Here is a 23,573-nt window from a genome sequence, read left to right as displayed (position 1 = left end):
ACGTGGTTGGACCTAGAGACTGTCTCATACACAGTGAAGTAAGTCAGAAAGAGAAAAACAAATATCGTATATTAACTCATATATGTGGAATCTAGAAAAATGGTACAGATGAACCGGTTTGCAAGGCAGAAATAGAGACACAGATGTAGAGAACAAACGTATGGACACCAAGGGGGGAAAGCGGGGCGGGGGTGGTGGTGGTAGTGGGATGAATTGGGAGAGTGGGATTGACATGTACACACTAATATGTATAAAATGGATGACTAATAAGAACCTGCTGTATAAAAAAATAATAAAATTTAAAAGAAAAGAAATATTGGGCTTCCCTGGTGGCACAGTGGTTGAGAGTCCGCCTGCCGATGCAGGGGACGCGGGTTCGTGCCCCGGTCTGGGAAGATCCCACATGCCGCGGAGCGGCTGGGCCCGTGAGCCATGGCCGCTGAGCCTGCGCGGCCGGACCCTGTGCTCCGCAACGGGAGAGGCCACAACAGTGAGAGGCTCGCGTACCACAAAAAAAAAAAAAAAAAAGAAAGAAAAAGAAATATTTATTGCTTCCAAAAATGTATTTTGTGGAGCCCCCATCCTACCGTGAAAGCAAAAATGGGCTCTGTGGTCGAATCAGCAGGCGAAACTCTTGGTTCCCCCTTGGAGACGTCACAGAGCACATGAGCAGGAGAGAGACCTTCCTCGCTTTGTTTGAACCTAGGGTTTTCTCAAGGCTGTCCAGCTTTGGACAGGATCTCTTCTTCTCATTTAACTTCTAACAACAAAAGGACTCGGTGTTGTAAGGAACACACTTGGGAAAACAATGCATCAGGCTCCCAACATACACTCACACTCACACACACACACAACAACATGATGTTATTATCTTCATTTTAAAGATACGAATAGCAAACACCTACAGGACACTTACCGTGCGTGAGGTTCTGTTCTAAGTGCTTCACATGACATTAACTCATTTAACTTTCACAACAAACCTATGAGGCAGGTATTATCCCCATTTTACAGATGGGGAAACTAAGGCTCAAAGAGGTTACTCAAAGACATAAAGCCAGTAAGTGGAGAGCCAGGCTTCAGACCCAGGGAGCTGATCCCAGAGACTGATGCACCAAAGAAAGGGCGGCTCAGATTTGTAAAATAACTTCCCCAAAGCAACCACAGTGGAACCAAGGCCATTCATTCATGCATTCACTCGTTTATTCATTTATTCAAACAACATTCACTGAGCAGAAACCACAGGCCAGCCACCTGGAAATATAAGAAGGGGATGCAGAGCGCCGCCCTCCCCCCTCCCCCCAGCACCACTGGACACCCAGGGCTGTGCACTAAGAGGGGTGAGGGTGCCCTGCCAGGCACCGGCACATGTGCACACATGTGTGTGAGTCATCAGAGAGGCCCCGCACTCTTGAGATGCTGGGGTCTAAACGCTGCCTCGGCTGCTGTGACAGCTGTGTCCCTGAGCGGCAGTTTCTGTATACAAAGGCACAGGAGTGCGGAGGCTGTTTAAAATGAGCCCCAAACACAAGCCCAGGCTCCTTTCTCGGTTTTACAGCTTGGCAGCCAGGCTGCACTCTCTGTTGGGTCACCCCGACCCTGCCCAGAGCTGATCTGGGCCGTAGCCTGCCCACCGCCTGCCCTCATCTGTTCTCTGGCAGGGTGGGGCCCCGAGGCCCTCTGAGCCCCCCTCTCCATGGTCACGGCCCCTCTTCACAGTCCTGTGAGCTCTCCCTGCATCTCCGTTCTCAGCCGGCACTTAGGACCTGCACCAGGGATGCTCCAGGGTCAAGGTTATTAATCTCGGGAATTTAGCCAGCTCCTGAGAGGAGAAAAACTTAGAAAAGGCTGGGAGTGGATGCACACAACCTTACATCTCTTTTAAGGTTGGAAGGACATATCCTGAAGGGCCTGTAATTCTACCTGGAAATCACAGTCCCCCACAATTTTCTCCTACATTATCTGGAGATTAAAAAACACCCCAAACCCACAACAAAGAAGCCGCCCCATAAATGACAAAAGTAGGGCTGTGGGCTCTTCACGATGAGAGGTCATGAGTGAAGGGGGCTGGGCTGCCCCTGAACAAACTGGCGGGTTGGGCTCATCTGGAGGCTGGAGCTGGCCTCCCTCTCAGGCACACACACCTCGTTTGTGCCTTCCCTCCTGGGGCCGGGCTCGGCAACGGGAAACCAAAGGCCCTGGCCCCAGGACACTGAGTCAGTGTTTCTCCCGCTTAGGGGAAAACCGCAACCTGGCAGGGCTCAGTGGCTGCAGCCAGATGGATTGAAGGAGCCGCTGTGTTCAGGTACAGACACTGGTGAGGCCGAGCCCAGAGGAGGCCAGCGCAGGGGAGGGAGGGGCTGCCCTGAGAAAGAAACCTTTCTTCCAGGCCGGGCCCCCTGCTGTCTCACTGGACCACAAGGCCACATTCATGGCCGGGAAGTGCTCGAGTGCCCGGCCAGCCAGGCTCAAGCTTCAGCTCTGCTTCCCATAGCTGGCGTTCAAGTCAATTCCTGCCAGCCTCTGATCACAACATTTTCGTCAACCAGTCAATACATAACTTTGTTTTATGCGTGTTTGTTTAAAGACACACGTTATTAGATGTTGTTGATTCATTAACGTTGAACTCACAGCCGAAAGCATTAAAATTCATGCTTAAACAAAGCTTCCCTAATACGTATTTTCTCCATAAGGTACATCATAGCCCCCCTGCACTTGGGAACACTAGACGGTACTTCAGTACTACATCCGGGAGTCATTTTAAACAGCGAAATCCACCCCCCAAGAAACACCCACAAAAATGCAAAAACATGGCACTAAAAAGACTGTTAAAGGGACACTTGTTTACAGAATGTGCTAAAAAGTAGAGTCACATCTTGCTCGACCTCAGTTGGGCGACTCAAATGTTCATCTCTGAGCACGTATGCAAATGAGCACGAAAACGCTGTGAGTATTCATGCGGGGGTTACAAATACATTTTAGCAAGGAAGCAAACTCGCAAGTATGGAATCTGCAAAAAATGAGGATCCACTGTGTCTGTGTTACGGGGTGACTGAGGGACAGGGTGGGAGCTGTTAATGAAATAACTCGTGAAGAACACTTACAGATGTAGGCCAGCGGCACAGGAGACCATGCATCTGACGGCGATTCACGAAAGTAGTTAGCACCGCGATAGCTCCATGCCTATCTGTACTGCTGCTACCTCTATCACCAGCCGACCGGGTAACTGACACCTTTGCTGTTGCTTGTGCTTTCTCCAGCTAGGGAAGCCCAGAGCCCAGGCTTTTTAAGTTAGTTTCCGGCTGGGTTTGAATCACACCTTTGCCGTTTGCTAGTTGGGAGCCATCAGGCTAAGTCGGCTCTCCCCCTTTCCATCCAGCACTGCCTCCCCACTGCTCACACGCAGCTGACACCGTGCTTAATAGAAGCGACCGGAAGAGACCCGCCTCCTGTCCCCTCCACAGGGCTGCACACCCACCTGTGCAGGTGCCTTAACTGCCTTCTGACCGCTGCAGTACGGCTCCCAGATGGACCCCGCTCCTCAGATCCTGGGCGCCGCCCCCTTGAAGGTTCTCTGGCCCTGCGGGCACCTCACGCCCGGCCTCTCTGCAGCACCAATGTCCCTTTCTCCACTAGTTCATCTCCATGCCAGATTATGCCCTGGCTTTGAAAATCCCTCCCTAAACCCCACAGGGTGGAAATAAATAAACCAGAGCCACGTGGGTCCTCACCTCACTGCAGCACTTGACCCAGTGGACCTGTCCCCTTCACTTTTTCAGCCTGGCTTCTAGGATGCCGGCCCTCCTGGTCTCTTCCCCAAGGAGTGATTTCTCTTTTTCCTAGGGCTCCCAAAGGTTTATGTCCAGCCTGGACCTCTCCTCTGAGGTCCCAACTATTGTATCCAATCGTCCGTGGAGGAAGTATACTGAGGAGGGAGTTAGGGATCAACGCAGCAAGGGAAGCAGGATGGGGCAGAGGGAGAGGCGGACAGCAATACGGTCGTTAATGAGGTCTCAGACGACCCCACAGCTGCTCTGGCGCTGGGATGGCCCTTCAGAGCTGCCCCCCCAAAAAGGCAAGGGGACGAAACCCTCGCATCCCCACATGGACCAGTCGTGGGATGCAGGATGCCCCCAGGAAGGGTCTGTAATCTTGGGCCTTGGCCGCAGCCTGGGGAGGGCCTGCTGCGGCTGGCGCTCCCAGCAGATAGGAGAACGAGGGAGGGGCCCTGACCTAAAGGGGATCTGGACGCACATCGCTGCATGTGAACATCTTCAACTCACCCTCCAGTGGGCATCTCGAGTCACATATCCACAACCAACTGCTGAAGTTCCCTCCGAACCCGCTGCCTCCCTCAATCCCCCTCCCCACCCTGCAGCCCAGCTCAGCACAGGGCACCAGCACCCACCCGGGAGCCCAGGCGAGAACCGCAGGCTGGTCCTTCCTCCCCCCAACATCAGCCAAGCCCACTTCTTCTCACCACCCAACCCACCTGCCTGTCAGCGTCCTTGGCCAAGCTGCCACCACCTCTTTCCTGGACGAATGCACAGCCACCTTACTGGCCACCTTGATGCCAGCGCTGTCTTGACACCCGCCCCCCTCCGCCCACCCCGGGGATCTCTTTAAAACACCAAGTAGGTCTTGTCACTTCCCAAGGGAAAACCTTCACCTGGCCTCCACGACACCCAGGATAAACCCTATACTCCCCCACCCCGTCCCTCCCAGCCCCTTCCTCTCAGGCGCCTCTGCCCCATCCACCTTCCAGTCCCCCCTCTCCAGTCTCCATCGCTGGCCACGGTGGCCTTCCTGCCAGCTCTCAAATCAACCAAGCTCTTTCCTGCCTCAGGACCTTTACACTTCCCTGCTTTTGGCCCCACCCCCAGCTTCACCCGCCTCCATCCCTTATGTCCCCAGTCACCTCTAGAGATGACCACCCCCCCCCATCACTCCCTCCCCTTCACTCTCTGTAATTTCTTCGAAGCACTCTCTCTTTTTTTAAAAATACGTATTTATTTAGGCTGTGCCGGGTCCTAGCCGCGGCACGCAGGCTTCCCAGCTGCGGCATGCAAACTCCGTTGCAGCATGCATGTGGGGTCTAGTTCCCCGACCAGGGATCGAACCTGGGCCCCCTGCATTGGGAGCGCGAAGTCCTACCCACTGGACCACCGGGGAAGTCCCGTCAAGGCACTTCTCTTTGGCTGCATTTACATTACTGACAATTTTCCTGGGTATGGTCTTGCCTTCTCCCCTTAGAATAAAGCTCTTGGAGGCAGGGACCAGTTGGATCTCCAGTGCCCCACACACAGCTTGGAATGAGTGCATGGCTGAGCCTTGTCAGGAAACGGGACCCATCCGGGGTGGGTGGGAGGCCTGGAGGTGGAGACGGTTGGGTGCACACAGTGGAGGTGTCAGGGAAGCTCTTGGGACGATTAGCAGGACTCGGTCTTCAAAGCCCAGCCTGGTGCAGCCAGTCCCCTGTGCTTGCCCCCCGCCCCCCAGGGCGGAATCCGCTGCCCCCTCCTGGGGTACAGCTGGAGCATGCATCACTGTGGGTCTTTACATCCTCGTAGGCTGAGCTCCTCCAGGATGGACTGGGTTGTCTCTCCACCAGCCCGCCCCAGGGCAGCTCTCAGCCAAGGTCTGGGGACTCGACCTCCGGTGAGTGGACTTTTTCCTGCTTTGTGACTCAGCGTTTGAGGGCTTAAGCCAAGGAGCCCCACCACCTGGCACGGCCAACTGCTTTCGGACACAAGTCTGGACCCAGCCAGCAGGGCGCACTGCCTGCCGTCTCAGGTGCCAGGCGAGGGGCCGGCCAGCTGGACGGTAACCGGGTGGCAACTCTCATCTTCACACCTGGCACTGCTTCTGTCGCCCAGACCTCAGCTCGGTCCGTCAGCCCTCCGGCTCCTGTCAGAGCCCGCTCAGGGCAGGACTAGGACACGGCTGCCTCTCTCCTCTCCAACAGACCTGACTGTGGGTCCCAAATCCACCACTTCCCAGTTGGGAGACCTCAGGCAACCTGTTTAACAGCGGAGCCTCAGTCCCATTAGCTGTAAAATGGGCATAAAATTGTATCTGTTTCGTGCAGTAAGGTCTCTAAAGCGCTTGCTTCCCACGACTTCAATATGAGTGTGCTTGTCATTACTACCCTGGCATTGAGTTTCGTGCACAAATATTACAACCCTGGACACTTTTTAAACAGTCTCGTCTCCCACAGACATACTTTTGTCACACATAATTTTAACACATTTGCTTCAGCTTTTAACGTGGGCTAATAGAAATATGACACGTTTCTGTATTTAAAAACAATAATCTTGGTTACAAAAATAATATTTCCAGACTTCCCTGGCGGCGCAGTGGTTAAGAATCCGCCTGCCAATGCTAGGGGACATGGGTTCGAGCCCTGGTCTGGGAAGATCCCACATGCCGCAGAGCAACTAAGCCAGTGCATCACAACTACTGAGCCTGTGCTCTAGAGCCCACGAGCCACAACTACTGAGCCCGTGTGCCGCAACTACTGAAGCCTGTGAGCCTAGAGCCCGTGCTCCGCAACAAGAGAAGCCACTGCAACGAGAAGTCCACGCACTGCAAAGAAGAGTAGCCCCTGCTCGCCGCAACTAGAGAAAGCCCGTGAGAAGCAACGAAGACCCAACACAGCCAAAAATAAATAAATAAATTTATAAAAAAATAAAATAAAATAATATTTCCATAGAAAACTCCATCTACTGTGTGGCCCATTGTCTCCTCAGTCATGACCCTCTCCATAAACTCCTGTCAGGTTCAGGGATGAGTCTTTACAAGCTCATCTGACACTCTGGGCCTTAGTGTTCACATCTGAGAAATGGGGGTAAAAGTACCTACCCCAAGATTGCTAAGAGGATCTCTCAATGACAGGTTTCTAGCACCTAGCAGAGTGGGTGGCACATTGTAGGTGCTTAAGGAATGTTGGCCCCATCCTGCCCCGCGCCTGCCTACCTGCTTCCCTCCATTGGATCATGGGCGCTATGTTTCCTATCTCCCCTTCTGCCACGCCTGTCAAACCCAGGAAGAAGCTTATTCCCCTGCTGTGGTTTTCTGGGCCCAATACTTGGGCTCCTCCTGCTTCCCTACTTGTTTTTTGCACTCTGATCTCTGTCTTATGGTTTGAGTGCATCTTGTACCTCACGCTGTGAGCACCTCCAGGCCTCCAAGGTAACAAGTGAAAGAGCATCAATGGCCCCTGCAGGAATAAGTGCACCAAGTGGGTAGACCAGAAAGCCAGGACAGGGCTGGCGTCTATGGCCATGGGAGCTGGGCCTGTGGGGCTACGCTCACATGCAGGTGCCTGAGGACACCAGGAGCGCTTTCCAAGTCTGGGAGACTGACTGCTCTTGGACTCTGATACCCCAGGGAGGTCACTTTGCAAGTAGTGGTAGTGTGACCTCTGAGAACGTCTTGAGGTCTTGAGGTCACATGAGCCTACAAGGGCATCTGTGCGTTTGTGTCAGCCATGTGGTGTAGCTGAAAGAGCAGGAAGGCAGTTGGGTGGAGGTTTGAATCCCAGCTCTACCACTGAGTACATATGTCAGCTCAGGTAAGACCACCTCTCCCACCTGGTCTCCACTCTCTCATCTCAGAGTTGTCCAGGGGATCAAACAAGATAACATTTGTTTACCTTCTAGTTGGACCTGGTCACTGTGCCAGACTGCCTTCATGATGGACGTGCTGAAATTAAAGTAATAAGAATCCTTTCCTTCGTTTAATGTATCGAGAAAGGCCTTTCCTTATATCCCAAGTCAAATGATTTCACTTTTCTCTCCCCTAGAGATCACCTAGCACATCTTCACCTTCTCACACCATCACCATTCCATTTGGAATTGCGCATTTGTGTAATTAACTGATGGCCTGATTACCCCTCCCAGACTGAAAGCGCCAGGAGGGACCATTTGACCCCAGACCTCAACACGGACCCGGCCCATCGTGTGCACTATTAGGTGAGCTAGTGAATGAACACATCTGCCAGTACCGAGCATGGGGCCGCAAGCATAACACTGTACACACCTAATGTTCCCGACAACCCTGAGAGGTAATAAGACTAAAAGTTAACACTTACGAGGGGGACTTCCCTGGTGGTCCCGTGGTAAAGAATCCACCTTCCAGGGCAGGGAATGTGGGTTTGATCCCTGGTTGGGGAACGAAGATCCCACATGCCATGGGGCAACTAAGCCTGTGTGCCACAACTACTGAGCTCGTGCACTGCAACGAGAGAGCCTGTGTGCCGCAAACTACAGAGCCCATGCGCCCTGGAGCCCGTGCACCACAACTAGAGAGAGAAAACCCGCACGCCACAACTAGAGAGAAGCCTGCTTGCTGCAACAAGGAGCCCGCATGCCGCAATGAAAGAGCCCGCATGCCGCAACTAAGACCCGATGCAGATCAAAATAAATAAATTAATTAAAGAAAAAAACACTTACGAGGGCCTTACTCTGGGCCAGGCACTGTTCTAGGAGTTCCACACATATTAGCTCATTTGATCCTTCATAGTCCTACCAGGTAGATGTGTACACGTGAAGCTAATGAAACAAACGTCTAGGACACTTATGTGTTCCGGAGGGGCCCTGGCAGTGTGTTCAGATGGTCATGTGCTTTGTAAAGTGTGCAAAAGGAAGCTACAACAAGATCCTTCACCTTCAGGATGACTCCACACATTGTAAGAGCTTCAGGCCCCACAAAATCTGGATGCTCCAGAGCAGAGGCACTACTCTTCCCATTTCACAGATGAGAAAACTGAGGTTCAAAACAATTAAGTGACCTGCCCAAGGACATTCAGAGCCAGTATTTGGATGCAGGCCTGCCTGCCTGCCTCCCAAGCCCTTCCACTCTGCTGCAGGCCTCTCGAGTCTAGGAAACGGAGCCCTGGACTGTGGTGACATGTGTCTGCCCAAGGGCAGCTTCACAGCTGTGGGTTCTGAGCGGAGGGAGGGAGGGACGGAAGGAAGGAGGGAAACAGAAGCTCTGATCAGAAGGGTCCCAAGTCCAGAGCCCAGAGCCCTGAGCCCCAGCACTTGGCGGCAGAATCCTTGTTAATCCTACCATCTCCTTCTCTACCCACCCCCTTGTGACCCAAATCTACTGTTTGCTTTTGCAACTCCTGAAAGCACTGAGAGCAAACTGCCATGAACCAGCCCAGCTCACCCCAAATAAACCTGCTCTCTGTCCCCTTCCCCTTTCTGGGCCCCTCCATCCACACGGCAGGGCCCAGCCCGTCTCTAATGCCAGGCTAAGGCAAACAAGAGGTGGCACGTTCTGCCCTCGAGGGCAGGCCTCCCCTGGCTGTTTTGCAAAGGGCTGGTTTCAGCTGCCCGGGCATTCAGTTACCTTCATTAGAATGGGCCCTGAGAGCTGGCCGGGCACTGACCGCTCAGGGCAGATTCTATCACAGCAGGGATGAAAGAAGAGAAAAAGAGTGGTAATGGAGCTGCCTTTCCCCTGGCCACTGAGAGGGAGAGGGGTGGGTGGTGGAAAGAGGGGGGCCCAGTGCCTGCCAGGCCTGAGGCCAGGCCCTCCAAAGGCTTGAATGGCCTTGCTCAGTTCCTGAGTCCTCAGGGCAACCAGAGAGGTACCGCAGAGCCATTTCTGAAGGTGGGCACCAGCCGGATGCTGGGCCAAACTTCGCAATTCCATCAGAACCACTCAGAAGAGAACTGTCAGAGAAGGACTGAGGGTGGCAGTGGGGAAGGGGAACGCTGGGAAGAAACCACTTTCCAAACACCGGAAAGCTCGAGGCAGAGGTTCTTTTAAGGACACCTGGACTTTACTTTCTTTCCCAGACAAGGAAGTGGCACAAGGACCAGGAAAACATTCTCTTAGACCAAAATGCAGAGGTTTTAAGTGCCATTTCTTCCACCAGAAAATTGAAAGTAAGCTCTGAGTACAGATGGGCATTGCCATAACCAAAACTGAGCTTTCGAGATTGAGGGTGGTCGTGTCCCCGGAAGCCTCTGTCCCCGTGAGGGACTTCTGGGACAAAGGTGGCTCTGTGCGGCCACTTGGTTTCCAGAGACTCCGCGTTCCTGGCTAAAGGAATTGATAATCTATCCTAACCCAGAGTGTGTGAGTGAGCAGTTGGAGGCATGGGGAGCCGTCCTTCCTGGCCAATCCGTAATCCACCAGCAGAGCTGCAGTTAGCAGGCAGGGCTGGGAAGGCTGTAGACTCCCAGGCAGGGACTATGTGGGACAAGGGTTGAAGCCCAACCAGTTTTGCTGCTTGGTGGCTGTGCGACCTTAGGACAGTCTCTTAACCTCTCGGCATAATTTTCTCAGCCTGTAAAATGTGCATAATCATAGTGGACATGTCCAGAGACCTTACTATGTGCCAGATGCTAACGAAGCACATACAGATGAAGCACTTCACCTGTATTAACGCATCGAACCCTCACGACACCTCAGGAAGGAAGCCTGGCTTCCTCAACCTACAGGTGAGGAAACAAAGGCACCAGCTGGTGAAGAAACATGTCGAGGAGCCAAAACTTGCAGATGCGGGATTCGGTCCCAGGCTGCCTGGGTCCAGGGTGCACGTGCTTATCCATGACAGGATCCTGCCTATGTCCCCTTCACCTGGGACCTACTGGTGTCAGGTGTGCCTCATAAGTGATGCTTTCAGTGAAAGCAGATGAGTCAGGGGCTGGGATTTTTTAATTTTTATTTTATTTATTTATTTTTTTTTGCGGTACGCGGGCCTCTCACTGTTGTGGCCTCTCCCGTTGCGGAGCACAGGCTCCGGACGCGCAGGCTCAGCGGCCATGGCTCACGGGCCCAGCCGCTCCGCGGCATGTGGGATCTTCCCGGACCGGGGCACGAACCCGCGTCCCCTGCATCGGCAGGCGGACTCTCAACCACTGCGCCACCAGGGAAGCCCCAGGGGCTGGGATTTTGATGCAGGAGAGGTGCAGAGCACAGGGCTGGGGCTTTTGGCCCAATGGGGAGAGTCCACAGCAATGTTTCCAAACTTTGGTCAGATGAGCTTGCTGAGGGTGCAGACCCCCGGGTCCACCCCAGCTCCTGAGTCAGGCACCAGGACCCAGGGATCTGCACCTCACGTGGAAACACTGGCTGAGGGGTGAGGTCTCTGGAGAACTACCCTTAATTCCTCCCTGGCTGCAGCGGTCATAGGTGGCAGGGGAAAGACCTCAGACCCCAGAGTCAGGAGAACCATGTTCCAGCCTGGCCCCAACTCACCACTGGGGAAGTCCAGGACCCTGTGTGGTCTGTTTCCCCATCTGCTATGAGATGAAAGCATCGCACCAGACAGTCTCCATGGGCTCTGCCCTCTGAAATGCTGCAGTTCTGAGCCTATGGGGCCCTGGCTGAGAAGATCCAAACTCGCCCACCCCACCCCGTTTCTCTACTCTCCGTAACGAGGCTGCAGCGCTAAAGTTTCCTTTTGTTTCTGGGCTCCCAGAGGGAGGAATAAAAATAAAATAACCATGACAGTGACAGCTGCTCTGTCCCGAGTGGGCCCACACAGGGGGAAGAGCGCCACCAGCCGTGGCCAACTTCTGCTGCTTGATGAGGCCAGGAAGGCTAGGGAGTCCCCATGCTGCGGCACAGTTCTCCCCCAAAGCCACCAAACACACACGTGGCACGGCCATTGAGCCCGTGTGTCTGGTAGAGGAGGAGAGAGGTACGCGTCAGCAGCCCCCGGCCCTGCAGGTTCAGAATGTGCCTGCTGGGGACCTAGGCTGGTGTTCCGGAGACTCCTGAGGCCATGCCACGTGACGCTGAGCCCTCAGTGACCCCGACTCACTCTGATCCTGTGCCCACACCTGCCAGGCCCAGCCTGCGGCTCTGTCCCCTTCATCCCACTCAACCTGCACACTCCCTGCAGCCGGGGAGTATCACTGTGCCCACTTTACAGATAAGGGAACTGAGGCCGGAGAGGCTGCAGGGTCAGTGTGAGGCAGCACAGCTGACAAGTGGCAGGGCTGGGGCTCAGACCCCGCCCACCTGGAGTCCCTCGCTCTCCACGAAGCTGAGCTGCTTCTCAGTGGGTGTTCATCACACAAGGGGATGAGGCCCCAATGTGCTTACGCCTCCAGCTTTGGTGGGTTTTGCTTTCTTGGCTTCAAGGACGGTTTGCTGGAATCCGGAGCTAGCGCCCCACAAAGTAAGAGCAGAGCAGAGGCAGGCTTACTGATCAAAGCCCAGCTGAGGTTTTGGTTCAAGGACCAAGGTGTGGGGGTAGCACCTCTAAATGCCCAGGCATCAACTGGCAGTTGGCGTCAGGGAACTAAGTGTTGGGTCAGGCTTTGCAACCAGCCAGCTCTGGGACCTTGGGACAGTGCCCTTCTCCCCTGTGCCTCACTGGGGCGGTTCCAAGGCCTTAAATGCTTCCCTGCACATTTCCAAGCCACTAACGCCAGACGCTGTCTAATGTACACCCATCCACACACCGGCCAGGGCCACCTGAACCTTATGCCCTTCCTCTCACCAAGTCTTACTTACAAACACAAGCAATAAAACAGCTTATGGGTCCAGTGATAAGACTGAGAAGGGTGATTCCCAAACTTCTCTGCACATTAAAATCACCTGAGGAGCATTTAAAACTCTCCACGTCCAGGCCAAACTTCAGGCCAGTGGAATCTGGATCTGGGCATGGGACCCGGGCACCAGCACATTTTAAAGTCCCCAGGTGATTCTCGCTCCCAGTGACCGGCAGTCGCGCATCTCAGACTTCGAAAGAGCATGTGAATGAGCCACTGCTGTCTTGTTAAAAACGCACATTCTGACTCAGCTGGTCTGGGTTCAGCCTCAGAGCCTGCAGTTCTAACAGGCTCCCAGGTGCCATCCCTGGACCACACTACCAACAGAAAGGACCTGGAGTGTTGGTGACACAGTTTGCTCCTGAGGGGAAGACAGGGTTCCCTGGCCAAGTCACATCACCCTCTTTGACAGTCCCGAGGGACATCAGTGTATCAAACTGAGGCATCTTACACCCATTTATATCTGATTGGTTGGGTGGCTCACGGCAGTGCCGGGCATCCTGGTGGCGGTTCTTATCAGTGGGTGTTATTAGTGCATCTTAGGGACCGGCTGAGGGCTCTGTGGAGAGGATGGAGGTGCAGACAGTGATCTGAGTCAAAGGCCGGGCCTAGGCTTGTGTGTGTGGAGCCGTCCTTCTGCCTCACTTGCACACCTGCTCCTCTGTGGCAAATGGCCTTAGGGTACTGCTCAGACAGGTGGGGCTGGGGAGCTGGGGATGGTGGGGTGTATGAGGTGGGTGAGGGAGCTGCCGGGGGTTACCCAGGCTGCAGTGGATGGGGGTGCGTGGGTAGGGACCACGGGTGCGTGGGGTCTTGGGTGGGGAGCCGTGGGCAGTGAGGGCTCAGCACTGGGTTTACAGCAGAGCTGTTCTTCACGAGTCGTGTGTGCTCCCTCCTGTGAAGTGATAAAAAAAAAACATACGCGATTTTGCTTCCGTGAAAAAACAGTCTCGGAGAGAAAGCCACCTGCTACTGCCAGTCATGGAAAGTGAGAAAAAATGAAGAGGTCCAAGAAATTCACGGTTCTTTGCCAGAAAAGAGAAGTGAAGTAGTAATATTTATAGCCCCCAATGTTTCTAGCGCTCTGCTTTCTGTCAGGCTCCACCACATCCTAACTAATGCCACGGGCTTCGACTTGGTCTCCCCGAATCCTCACACCCAGCCTGAAGAAGAGAGCACCAGGCTCGTGCCCATTGTACAGACAAAGAAACTGAGGTCCAGAGACGTGACAGGACATGGCCAAAGTCTCACTAGGAAGGGGTTGAGCCGGGATTCAGACCCAGGTCTTTCTGACCCCAACGTCCATGCTCTCAACGTGAAGCTCCACACTCGTTCCACGGACAGCAGACACTGACCACTTACCACAGGCCGGGTACTAAATTAAGCATTTTAAATAATTTTTTTTTTAAACAACAGAGAGCCCAATAAGCTAAGACACCGAACATGAGTCTCCAATGTGCTTACTCTTCCACCAGACCCAAAGACTACTTTTTCTTTTTTTTTTGGCCGTGCCACATGTTTTGCAGGATCTTAGTTCCCCCACCAGGGATCGAACCCGGGTCCCCTGCACTAGAAGCATGGAGTCCTAACCACCAGACCGCCAGGGAAGCCCCAAGACTGCTTTGGACCCCAAAGCCGAACCTGAAGTGTTCCACCCCATGCCCCGAGCCGGCATTAGCACACCAGTCTGCCCCAGCCCAGCCTGGGCTTGTTCTGGGAAGGCGGCCGGCAACCATCCTGCCCAGGATTTCCTCCCTCCTGGGGGAGGAAGCTGCCACCACGTTCCAGTCCACTCTGGGCCCTTCCATCCGGAGCCTTGCTCTGTACCTGGCACCATGCAGGCTCTGGGCACCCCAAGCGGGTGCAGTGAAGTGCCAACCCCTCCTCTGCCTAGAACAGAGGAGCCTGGCTGGGACAGAAGGAACCTTCCCTGCCATGGGGGCAGGGTTGGTGTGGAAGGGGGAGGCTGTTTCCAGTGGGGTTTGGGGGAGAGGGCTGGGAAAGGGTCCAGGCGTGGCAACTGAGCTCTCCCCAAAATGTTTAGTGCTGCAGATAGAGCAGAAGGGAATTCTAGGGGAAAGAACGGCATAGGCAAAGCCTAGGAGTAGGGAGGGCAGGCAGTGTTCCAGAAATACTGGGCAAATCAATCAAGCGTGAGAGGGGGAAGGGCAGAAAGGTTTTGGTCAAAGTGACCAAACATTCACCAGGACCTAGGAGGTGCCAGACGCCAGGGGACAGGGATGAATGACAGACAGCCTTTGGCCTCCTGAAGCTTAGAATCTAATGATAAAAAAACTATAAGCCAAGCATTTTATCCTCATTTTACTAATGGAGACACTGGCCCCAAAGAGGTTAAGCCCAAGACGATACAGCCCATCCATCTCAGAGGCAGGACTCCTCTCCCAGGGTCCTGCACAGCCGGAGGGTACTTGTAGACCTCTGGCAGCTGGCTCTGGGGAGCAGGGACTTGGAGGAGGGTAGGACTGAAGAGGTGACACAGAGGAGGGGGGCAGGAGACACCAGAGGTGGTAGATTGGACACGGGAAGTCAACAGAGAGGCTGTTGCAACAGTCAGACGACCAGGACGAGGGCCAGGACCAGGACTGTCATGTTCAGCTGCACAGGTTGTGCACTGCACAACTCCCAGAGGCGCCATTCCCATGGACTACAGAGAGCTTAGTCCTCCTTGAAGTTGTGTAGCACAGGGACCCTCCTAGTAGATAGAGGGACCAGACTCACACATGATGGTGTATGTTGCCACGAGCCTTTTGGTCCCTGCGTAACAGTTGCTGACCAAACCCACACTGTTATCACAAGGCCACATTCTGCTTCCTCTGGGGAAGCAGTGGCAGCTATGCCCCAAACACACTTCAAACACATTTCGCACCACACTCTGGGCTACCCACAGGGCCCACCAGTTCCGCATTTCTGTAACAAAGATGCTGGTGCACGAAGGGTTCCCAGAGCAAAGAAGGCTGGCAAGTGCCTTCACCTCCTGCCGGGGTCCCACGTGAGCATTCGGAAGGCTCTCAGAAGTCCTGCAGCCAAGAAGCTGCTCATCTTTCCTTGATGAGTTTCCCAGACTCCCTCTCAGAGGAGCCCCCTTTCTTTCTTTTTTTTTTTTAATTAATTTTTACTGGAGTATGGTTGCTTTACAATGTTGTGTTAATTTCTGCTATACAGCAAAGTGAATCAGCCGTAGGTATACATATATCCCCTCTTTTTTGGACTTCCTTCGCATTTAGGTCACCACAGAGCACTGAGTAGAGCTCCCTGTGCTATACAGTAGCTTCTCACTGGTTATCTGTTTTATACATAGCAGTGTATATATGTCAATCCCAATCTCCCAGTTCGTCCCACCACCCCTCCTTCCCTCCTTGGTAACCATAAGTTTGTTCTCTACATCTGTGACTCTATTTCTGCTTTGCAAACAAGTTCATCTGTACCATTTTTCTAGATTCCACATATAAGCGATATTATACGGTATTTGTCTTTCTCTGGAGCACCTTTTAGCAATCCTGGCACAGCCCTGCACAGGGAGGCTGGGTGTGGCCAGCCTCCTTCACCAAGCAAAAGGCTTTAGGACCCTCTTTGTGCAGGTCAGAGGCCACGTTCAGGCTCCGAAAGTAGTAGGAATGGGCTTGGGGGAATTCTTCTGCCTTCTCTCCCCAGCCCAGGCCTCACCTCAGCTCCTGGAATACTTGGTTTCCTTCCTTTCTGTAAAAGATTGTCCTCCAGCAATGCAGGTCCTCCTGATGAGTTGCCTTTGATTCTAGGCAAACCCCTCAGGGCAAATGAGTCCCTCTGGTCCTTTCTCCCAGGTTGCGGGGGTGGGGGAGAGAAGTGAAGAGAGGCCCGGGAAACTTGAGAAGCCTCAGGAAAAGTGGATGCAGAGCGGCTCTCTGTGGTATCTGGGGTCAGGTAGGTGCAGATTAAAGTCTTGGCTCTGCACACTGCAGTCCTGAGACCTTGGGCAAGCGACTTAATTGCTGTCTGAGCCTCAGCTTCCTTACCAGTAAAATGGGTCTAATGGTACCTACTTGGCAGGGTTGGTCTGAATAAACAGGACAGGGGTGTGGTGGTGATGAGAGATTAGATACGTAAACTGCCTGAGCAGGGCTGACATTCCATCTGTTCATCCCCAGCCCTGTCTTGTGTCTGATTCGTGCTGAGACCTGGGGCCAACTGGAAGGGCCTCCTGGTGCTGGGACTGGAGATATTAGAGGGCCAGAGAGAGATGGGCTGGAGAGAGAAAGATTGGATAGACAGGGACAGAGAAAGAGAGAGGGGACAGAGAGAGAGAGAACGCACAGGCAGAGAGACAGAAAAACAAGTTAAGAGAGAAGGGGTCCTGGTGGGGGGCGGGGTGGTGGTGTGTGTGTTGGGGGCACCGTGCTGCTCCCTCTGGGTCTGTCTCCCTCCTCCGCCTTCCCACCTTCTCCTCCAAACTGCCCCCCAGAAAGTGGGGTGCGGGAACTGGCAGTGCCGCCCGGAATTGGGCACCCTCTAGAGGAGGGCAAGTGGTGGTGGGGTGCTAGGTACGCCTCAGGGAGGGGGCAGGGGTCATGGCCCAGAGCTGGGGTCCCTCAGGGAGGGGCGGGGGTCCGGCCTGCTTGTTCCTATACCTCCCAGAGAGGCGAGCTCCTGACTCCAGGAAGGCCTTCATTCAGCCAGTCAGCGAACACTGACCAAGTAACTCACTCAGGCCCAGGACTGGGCTGGGCAGAGCGAGCAGTGAGGCTGGTCCCTGCCCCTGGGAGAGAACAGTCTAGACAGAGGGAAACGTGGAAGCCACTGGGGCCCACCCTCCAAATTCCCGTTCTTGAACTGCTGGTCCTAGTGACCAACCAGAACAAAATGCTTGCTATCCAAATTTTGATGAAGCTTCCCTTCTTCCCCCAGTTCTGTGAATTGTGCCCACCCCTGCTGAGTCAGCACACAGCCCCTTCCCAACAGCCCTCCAAACACAGGCTGGCCTCAGGGTAAACATTCCCTGATCCACTCCCAATGGCCAAGCCACCCTGTGCCCCCCTCCCCACACCGGTGGTTCTTCCTTTGTTTATTCCTCCTGCGAAGAAACCCCCTCTTGCCTCACCCTTGAGAGGCTTGGAGATCTTACGGGTGAGAGCTTCCTCCCTATTGCCATGGCCCCCTCCTCCTATTTCAAGAGTTTCTCCCCTCACCCGCCGGCTTGGAATAATCCTTTCAATTAGTCTCTCCTTATTAAATCCGAACTCCCCCCACGCCCCCCACCCCCGCCACCGAACTCATTTTTTGTTGTTGTTGACATCTGTGACATTATTTACAATAAAAGACATTCATAGTTGGACTAATAAAATAAAAAATAAGCTCGACAGAAAAAGCAGGTAAATGAGTAAATTGAAAGCTGATTCACCATTAGCTCTAAGTTTTCTAACTACCAAGACAAAAACGGGAAAGCAAGGTTAGTTGTAACGCAATTCTTATTATCCGATGAGAGAAGGAAATCATTTCATCAGGAAAGACTTTTTTTTCTGGTGCAAAATCCTAAAAGGAATGTATTAGATCAAAGCGTGCAAAATGGCAAATTGGATAAGGTTTCCAGCAGCAATTTTAAGGAGGCTGAGGAAATATTCTGTTTGGCCTTACACTGAGCCAAGGGAATAAAAACAAAATGTACATCCGTGAAGAGGTTTTTGCAATAAGGTAAGACGAAACAGTGCTTTCTGACATGGAACTGGATACCAGGAATGGAAAATCTAAAGGAATGAGGGTTAGTGTGTCCTCAGGAATACTTTCGCCCGTATCACTCTTCCAAGCTGAGTTTCTGCCTGTAAATTCAGCCCCTTTCCAGGACTCACCTGATGTTTACTACAGCAGATAAAGGTCCTGACGAGCCTCCGCCTGGGTGCCCAACCCCTCACCCAGCTCAGGGGTCCTTTCAGCCTGGATTAAAAATTCCCTTGAGGAAAGCAAGAATATTCCAAGTCACAGCACAGGAAGAAGCCCAGGCAGGGTGTGGTAAAGGCAGCTGTTCTGAAACGGGTTCTGGATGTAAAGTCTTGGCATCGGTGTTGAGAAGGTGCTCAGCTTCCCAGCCCCCAGGGTCAAAGGAGCCCTCTCTTTCCATCTAGGTACAGCGAGTGTGTACAAAGCAGGGGCTGGGCCAGGCTCTGAGGCAGGGACTTGTGCAGTGTCCCTCCTGCCCATCCGCCCTGTGCTGATAATCAAAGAGGCTTGGGGAGGGTCAAAAACTTGGGACACTCACAGAGCCCACAGAAAGTTCCCCTCAAGAATCAGACTTCTTGCCGTGTCTCATGTTATTTCCAGTCATTTTTACTGCCCTGGTCAGGAAGGGAACGCGGCAATGACCAGGATGGGAACAGCTGTTTATCCCTCTTATAAAATGTTTGGGCATTTTCCCTCAGGCTCAGTGGGTGTGGTTTTCATGCCCTCAGGCCCTGCCTACCCTGGGAGATGGGTCTGACACAGGAGTAGGCCCAATTCTGAGGAATGCCCCAGGGGGTGAACCTCCTAGCTGTGCAGGACCAGCCAGCAGGGCAGTAGAGCTGTGGGATGCAGGTGTAGAAGGAAGCCTGAGACATAGACATTGCCCGTCAGTCCCTTGTCAGCAGCCCTGGGGCAAAAAGTATTCAAGTCTCACAATCTGTGCCTTGTGGGCTGAGAGATTCCAGCATTTTCTAGGCAGTGTACTGAGTGCTTTGCTTGTATTCTCATTTCTCGTTTTTTATGATAACCCTATGCAGAAGACACCAATTACAACCTCTGTTTAGCAAGGGAAGAAAGTCAGGCTCAGAGAGGTTAAGTAAATTGCTTGGGATGGTCCACTAGTAAGCGACACGGTCAGGAGTCAAATCCAGGACCCTCAGACCCCAAAGCCAACGCTCTGCCCAAGTTTTGTTTTTTTTGTTTTTTTTTCCGGTACGCGGGCCTCTCACTGCTGTGGCCTCTCCCGCTGCGGAGCGCAGGCTCCAGACACACAGGCTCAGCAGCCATGACTCACGGGCCCAGCCGCTCCGCGGCACGTGGGATCTTCCCGGACCGGGGCACGAACCCGTGTCCCTTGCATCGGCAGGCGGACTCTCAACCACTGCGCCACCAGGGAAGCCCTCTGCCCAAGTTTAAATCAGCCCTTTGCCTCTGGGGCTGGCTCTGCCCGTAAGTGCCTACACTCTGAACCAAAGCCTGTGGGAGCCCCTCAGCTTCCCAGTTCCCAGCCTGGTCAGCTGTCCTGTCCTGCACCGGGGCAGTGAGCCCGGCCTGACTTCCCCCAGACACCACGCCCCCGACGAGTCTGCTTAAGGAAAGGAGCGCGGAGGAGAGAAAACAGAGCAGTGACAGAGCAGGCGGTGGAGCACGATTCCTGGGAGGGAGTGTCTTGTCTGTCACGGTTGCAGACATGTGGAGACGGAAAACCACGAGGGGCTCACCACATGCGGAGGTGACAGCGACTGCTAGAAACAACACTTCCTGGCAGAGGGTGGGAGGGGCAGAAGCAACGGGAGCACCCCCAGGCTCTTTCCACATCTTCCCACGGCACTGAAGGCGCTTGTAGGAGGTGCAGTCAGGCGACCCCAGACCTACTGGATCAGAGCCTGCCTTGTGTTAAGCCCGCGAATGAGTCGTACACACATTAAGGTTTCAGAGCCCAGGTGCAGAGTCAGAGCAAAGAGTCATCCCCCTTTCAGCTCCTTCCTATGCCCTCCCCCCTCCTCCCCACCCAGCACTGAGTGTGGTTTTACAGCCTTTGACCTGAAGGGGGCACCCCTCAACTGCTCCTAGGCGGGAGGAAACCTAGCCCTCTCCTCCCCGGCAGAGCTGAACTTGCACAGCAGAGATGCATCCCTCCAACATGTACCGCCAGCTGCTCCGTGCCGGCACCGTGCTTGGCATGGAGAGCACAGCGGTGAGAGAGGCAGGCGCAGCCCTCCACCCACGTGGAGGAGACAGGCAGGACACACGTAGACACAGTGGCGCAGGCTCTAAAGGAAATGAGCAGGGTGTTATGACAGTGACAGGGGACTGCTGTAGAGGGGTTCCTTGAGATGAGTGGGAAGGGAAGACTTCTCTGAGGAGGTGACGCTTGTGCTGAAACTTGAATGATGCAAGGGCAGCTGTTCAAAGACTTGAGGACGAGGGTTCTAGGTAGAAGGAACAGCCAGGCAAAGATAAGAAACTAGCTTCGGGGGTTTGAGGAACAGAAAACAGGCCAGTGTGGCTGGAACAGCGAGGATTATGGGGAAGATGGGATGGGACCAGGTCAAAGGTTCAGGCAAAAGTGAAAGCTGCTAGGTCACAGTGAGAAGTTGGGGTTTAGGATTTTACCCTAAGAGGACAAATGATTAGAACATCTTAAGTGGGGGAGTTCTAGGACCTGGTTTAAGAGTTTGAAAGGACACTCTGGCTCTTGTAAGGAGGAAGGGAAGAGAGAGAACGGGTGACCAGGTAGGGGGATGGTGTGAAGCTCTGACGGGGTGTAACATGGAAGTGGGTGAAGGGGACACCTCGGGACGGATCCTGCAGATAAAACCAACAGGCCTTGCGGACGGGTTGGCTATGGGAGGAAGGAGAGACATTAAGCACAACTCAGTTCCTGGTCCCAGCGGACAGGTGGGTGGCGGTACCGGCTCCTGAGATGGGGAGCCTTTCCGAGAGCTAGGAGGATGGGGCAGCATCAAAGCGCTTTGGGCCAGACAGGTGTGAAACGCCCGCTAGGCGTTAGTACAGTTAATGCAGAGGGCGCTGTGGCTCCATACGAGAGTCCGAAGCCAAAGGCAAAATCAGTGGGGCGACAACCTCTTGGGGCCCTCAGGTGATGGTGCACATAGAGGAAAAGGTGGATAAACTATTCCGGATTAACGGAGACTAAAGAGACATGACAACTAAATGTAATGTGTCATCCTGGATTGGATCCGAGATCAGACAGAAAAGCTATAAAAATATTAGGAAACCCTGAATATGGAGTTTCTATCAGATAATACATTGCTATATCAGCCACAGGTGATGAGCGTGTTGCCGTTATCTAGGAGGATATCCTTGCTCCTAGGAAGGGTCAAGTATTTAAGGATGAAGTGTCATAATGTCTGCAACTAACTTTCAAATGGTCCAGCCCCCCTCGCCCCCCAAAGAAGCGTGTATACAGAGACACACACAAATGCAGAGAACGCAGATTGCCAACATGTTAACAACCGGTGAATCTAGGGTGGCAGATCTATGGGTACTCGTTGCACTGCTCTCACAACTTTCCTGCAAGTTGGAGGAAAAGTACATTTGGCGGGTCTCTGAAGTCAGTGTGATCTGCTCTCCGTTCTCTGCAGGGCAGCCTGAGCTCTCAGAAGTTTGCAGAACTGGGTGGCAGACGAGGAACTCTCTAAATGAGATTCCTGTTTGGGTTCTGACACATGGAGCCCCCGCCCTGCTGACCCAGAGTCCCCGTGGGCCCTTGCAGGCCTCCCTCTGGGAAAGCGGTCATGGCTCACTGGCCACCAAGAATGCTCCCTGCCCGGGCCTGAGAACCCAGGCGGCCCAGTTCTACGGGGGACGGACACCTCCAGCCAGGGCCCCGTAGTCCCGAGCCACTCTCCCCAGAGGATACTTCCGGGGCCATGTGCCAAGGGCAGCCGACATTTGAACACACATGCTGTGCCAGCCATTGGCCATTTTCAAGGTATAAGACTCTTCTCCCCCACCCCCAGCCTCTGCGTTCCATCCTCAGGGAAAAGAAGTGTTGATGTAAACTGACCAGAATCCAGGACGTTGTACGGGTCATGGCTTCGTGGAATCCCGTGAGGAGCTTTAAAAAGTGCTGATGCCTGGGTCCCACCCCTAGAGGTTCCGGGTTCATTGGTCTGAGGGACAGCTGGGCACCCAGAATCTTAAAAGCTCCCAGAGAATTCTAATATGCCGCCAAGTCTGAGCATTCCTAGCTCAGATCCTTGGCTTGCAACGTTGGGTGTACATTCAAGTTACTTGGGGAGCTTTTAAAAATAGATGAGTGGGGCTTCCCTGGTGGCGCAGTGGTTGAGAGTCCGCCTGCCGATGCAGGGGACACGGGTTCGTGCCCCGGTCCGGGAAGATCCCTCATGCCGCGGAGCGGCTGGGCCCGTGAGCCATGGCCGCTGAGCCTGCGCGTCTGGAGCCTGTGCTCCGCAACAGGAGAGGCCACGACAGTGAGAGGCCCGCGTACCACAAAAAAAAAAAAAAAAAAAAAAAAAAAAAGAGTGTCCTGGAAGTTGGTCTCAGTGGGCCAGCTGAACCCAGCCTTCCTAGGGTCGGGATGGTCAGGGGCAGAAGATGGGGGACAGATGGTCCAGGACAGACCAAGGCAACCATCAACATTGGCTCTGCTTCTGTCCCAGCCACCTTTGGTGTTTAATCAGAGTTTAATTACTTCTCAAAGATATGACTTAAGGATCTTTTTATTCTTACAGAAATTCTCGGGCTTCGGATAAGTAAATTATTCTTTCCTTTGGAAGGAGGAAGGTGTTGGAACAGAAAAAAAAAAAAACTGGGGCCATATATGAGAGGAAAGGATCAAGTAAGGCCCCTCCCTGAGCTAGGAAACACGCTCCCCCCTCCCCGTACCAGCATAAGCATGGTGCCACCACCTACACCTTCACCAGCACAGCTGAATCAGAGGCTGTCAAGAAAAGTATTTTTAGAATTTAAAAGTATCATTGTTGCAAAAGTGGTTTTAGAAATGCTTGCTTCAAAATGGATGAAATTAAGCAATGGTGGACTTGGACCTTCAGGCCCTACATACCCCCAGGCCAGCTCTGGAGAGAAGTTCAGGGCAGATTTTTAAAAACTGTTCTGGCAAGACTGGAGGTTGACCAAGCTCCTTCTGATTATGAGCAGAAGAGCCAGGTTGGGCTCAGGCTGATGCCCTCATTCCCAGCAAACCCCGGTTTGTTTTGACCCCCGGGGACCCCTTAAGCATAACCTTGTCAAGAGCTTCTGGTTCCCACGAGGTGAGTTGGGCAGAAGGGAGGGTAGGAGGGGCTGAGGGGAAAAAGGAAAACAGGATCCTTATCTCACCACAGACATCAAAATTCA

At 53.6% G+C, this 23,573-nt stretch overlaps 1 protein-coding gene across 6 annotated transcripts in view; it reads right to left on the bottom strand.

The window, feature by feature from the left end:
* The window catches only part of RAB11FIP4 (RAB11 family interacting protein 4), a 114,458-nt gene that overhangs the window by 44,892 nt on the left and 45,993 nt on the right, over positions 1 to 23,573 (bottom strand). Inside the window, exon 1 of one of the 6 annotated variants that reach the window (XM_032617338.1) lies at positions 18,359 to 18,396. The exons of 4 other annotated variants lie outside the window; for them this stretch is intronic. The gene's annotated coding sequence lies outside the window, so the exon portion shown is untranslated. Of the gene's footprint in view, positions 1 to 16,202; positions 16,435 to 18,358; positions 18,397 to 23,573 lie in introns of those variants that run through there. One more of the 6 variants, XM_032617340.1, reaches the window with a different exon arrangement.

This window comes from Phocoena sinus, chromosome 20 (assembly GCF_008692025.1).
Source record: "Phocoena sinus isolate mPhoSin1 chromosome 20, mPhoSin1.pri, whole genome shotgun sequence".
Classification (NCBI taxonomy): domain Eukaryota; kingdom Metazoa; phylum Chordata; class Mammalia; order Artiodactyla; family Phocoenidae; genus Phocoena; species Phocoena sinus.
This window is presented reverse-complemented; position numbering and strand designations above follow the sequence as displayed.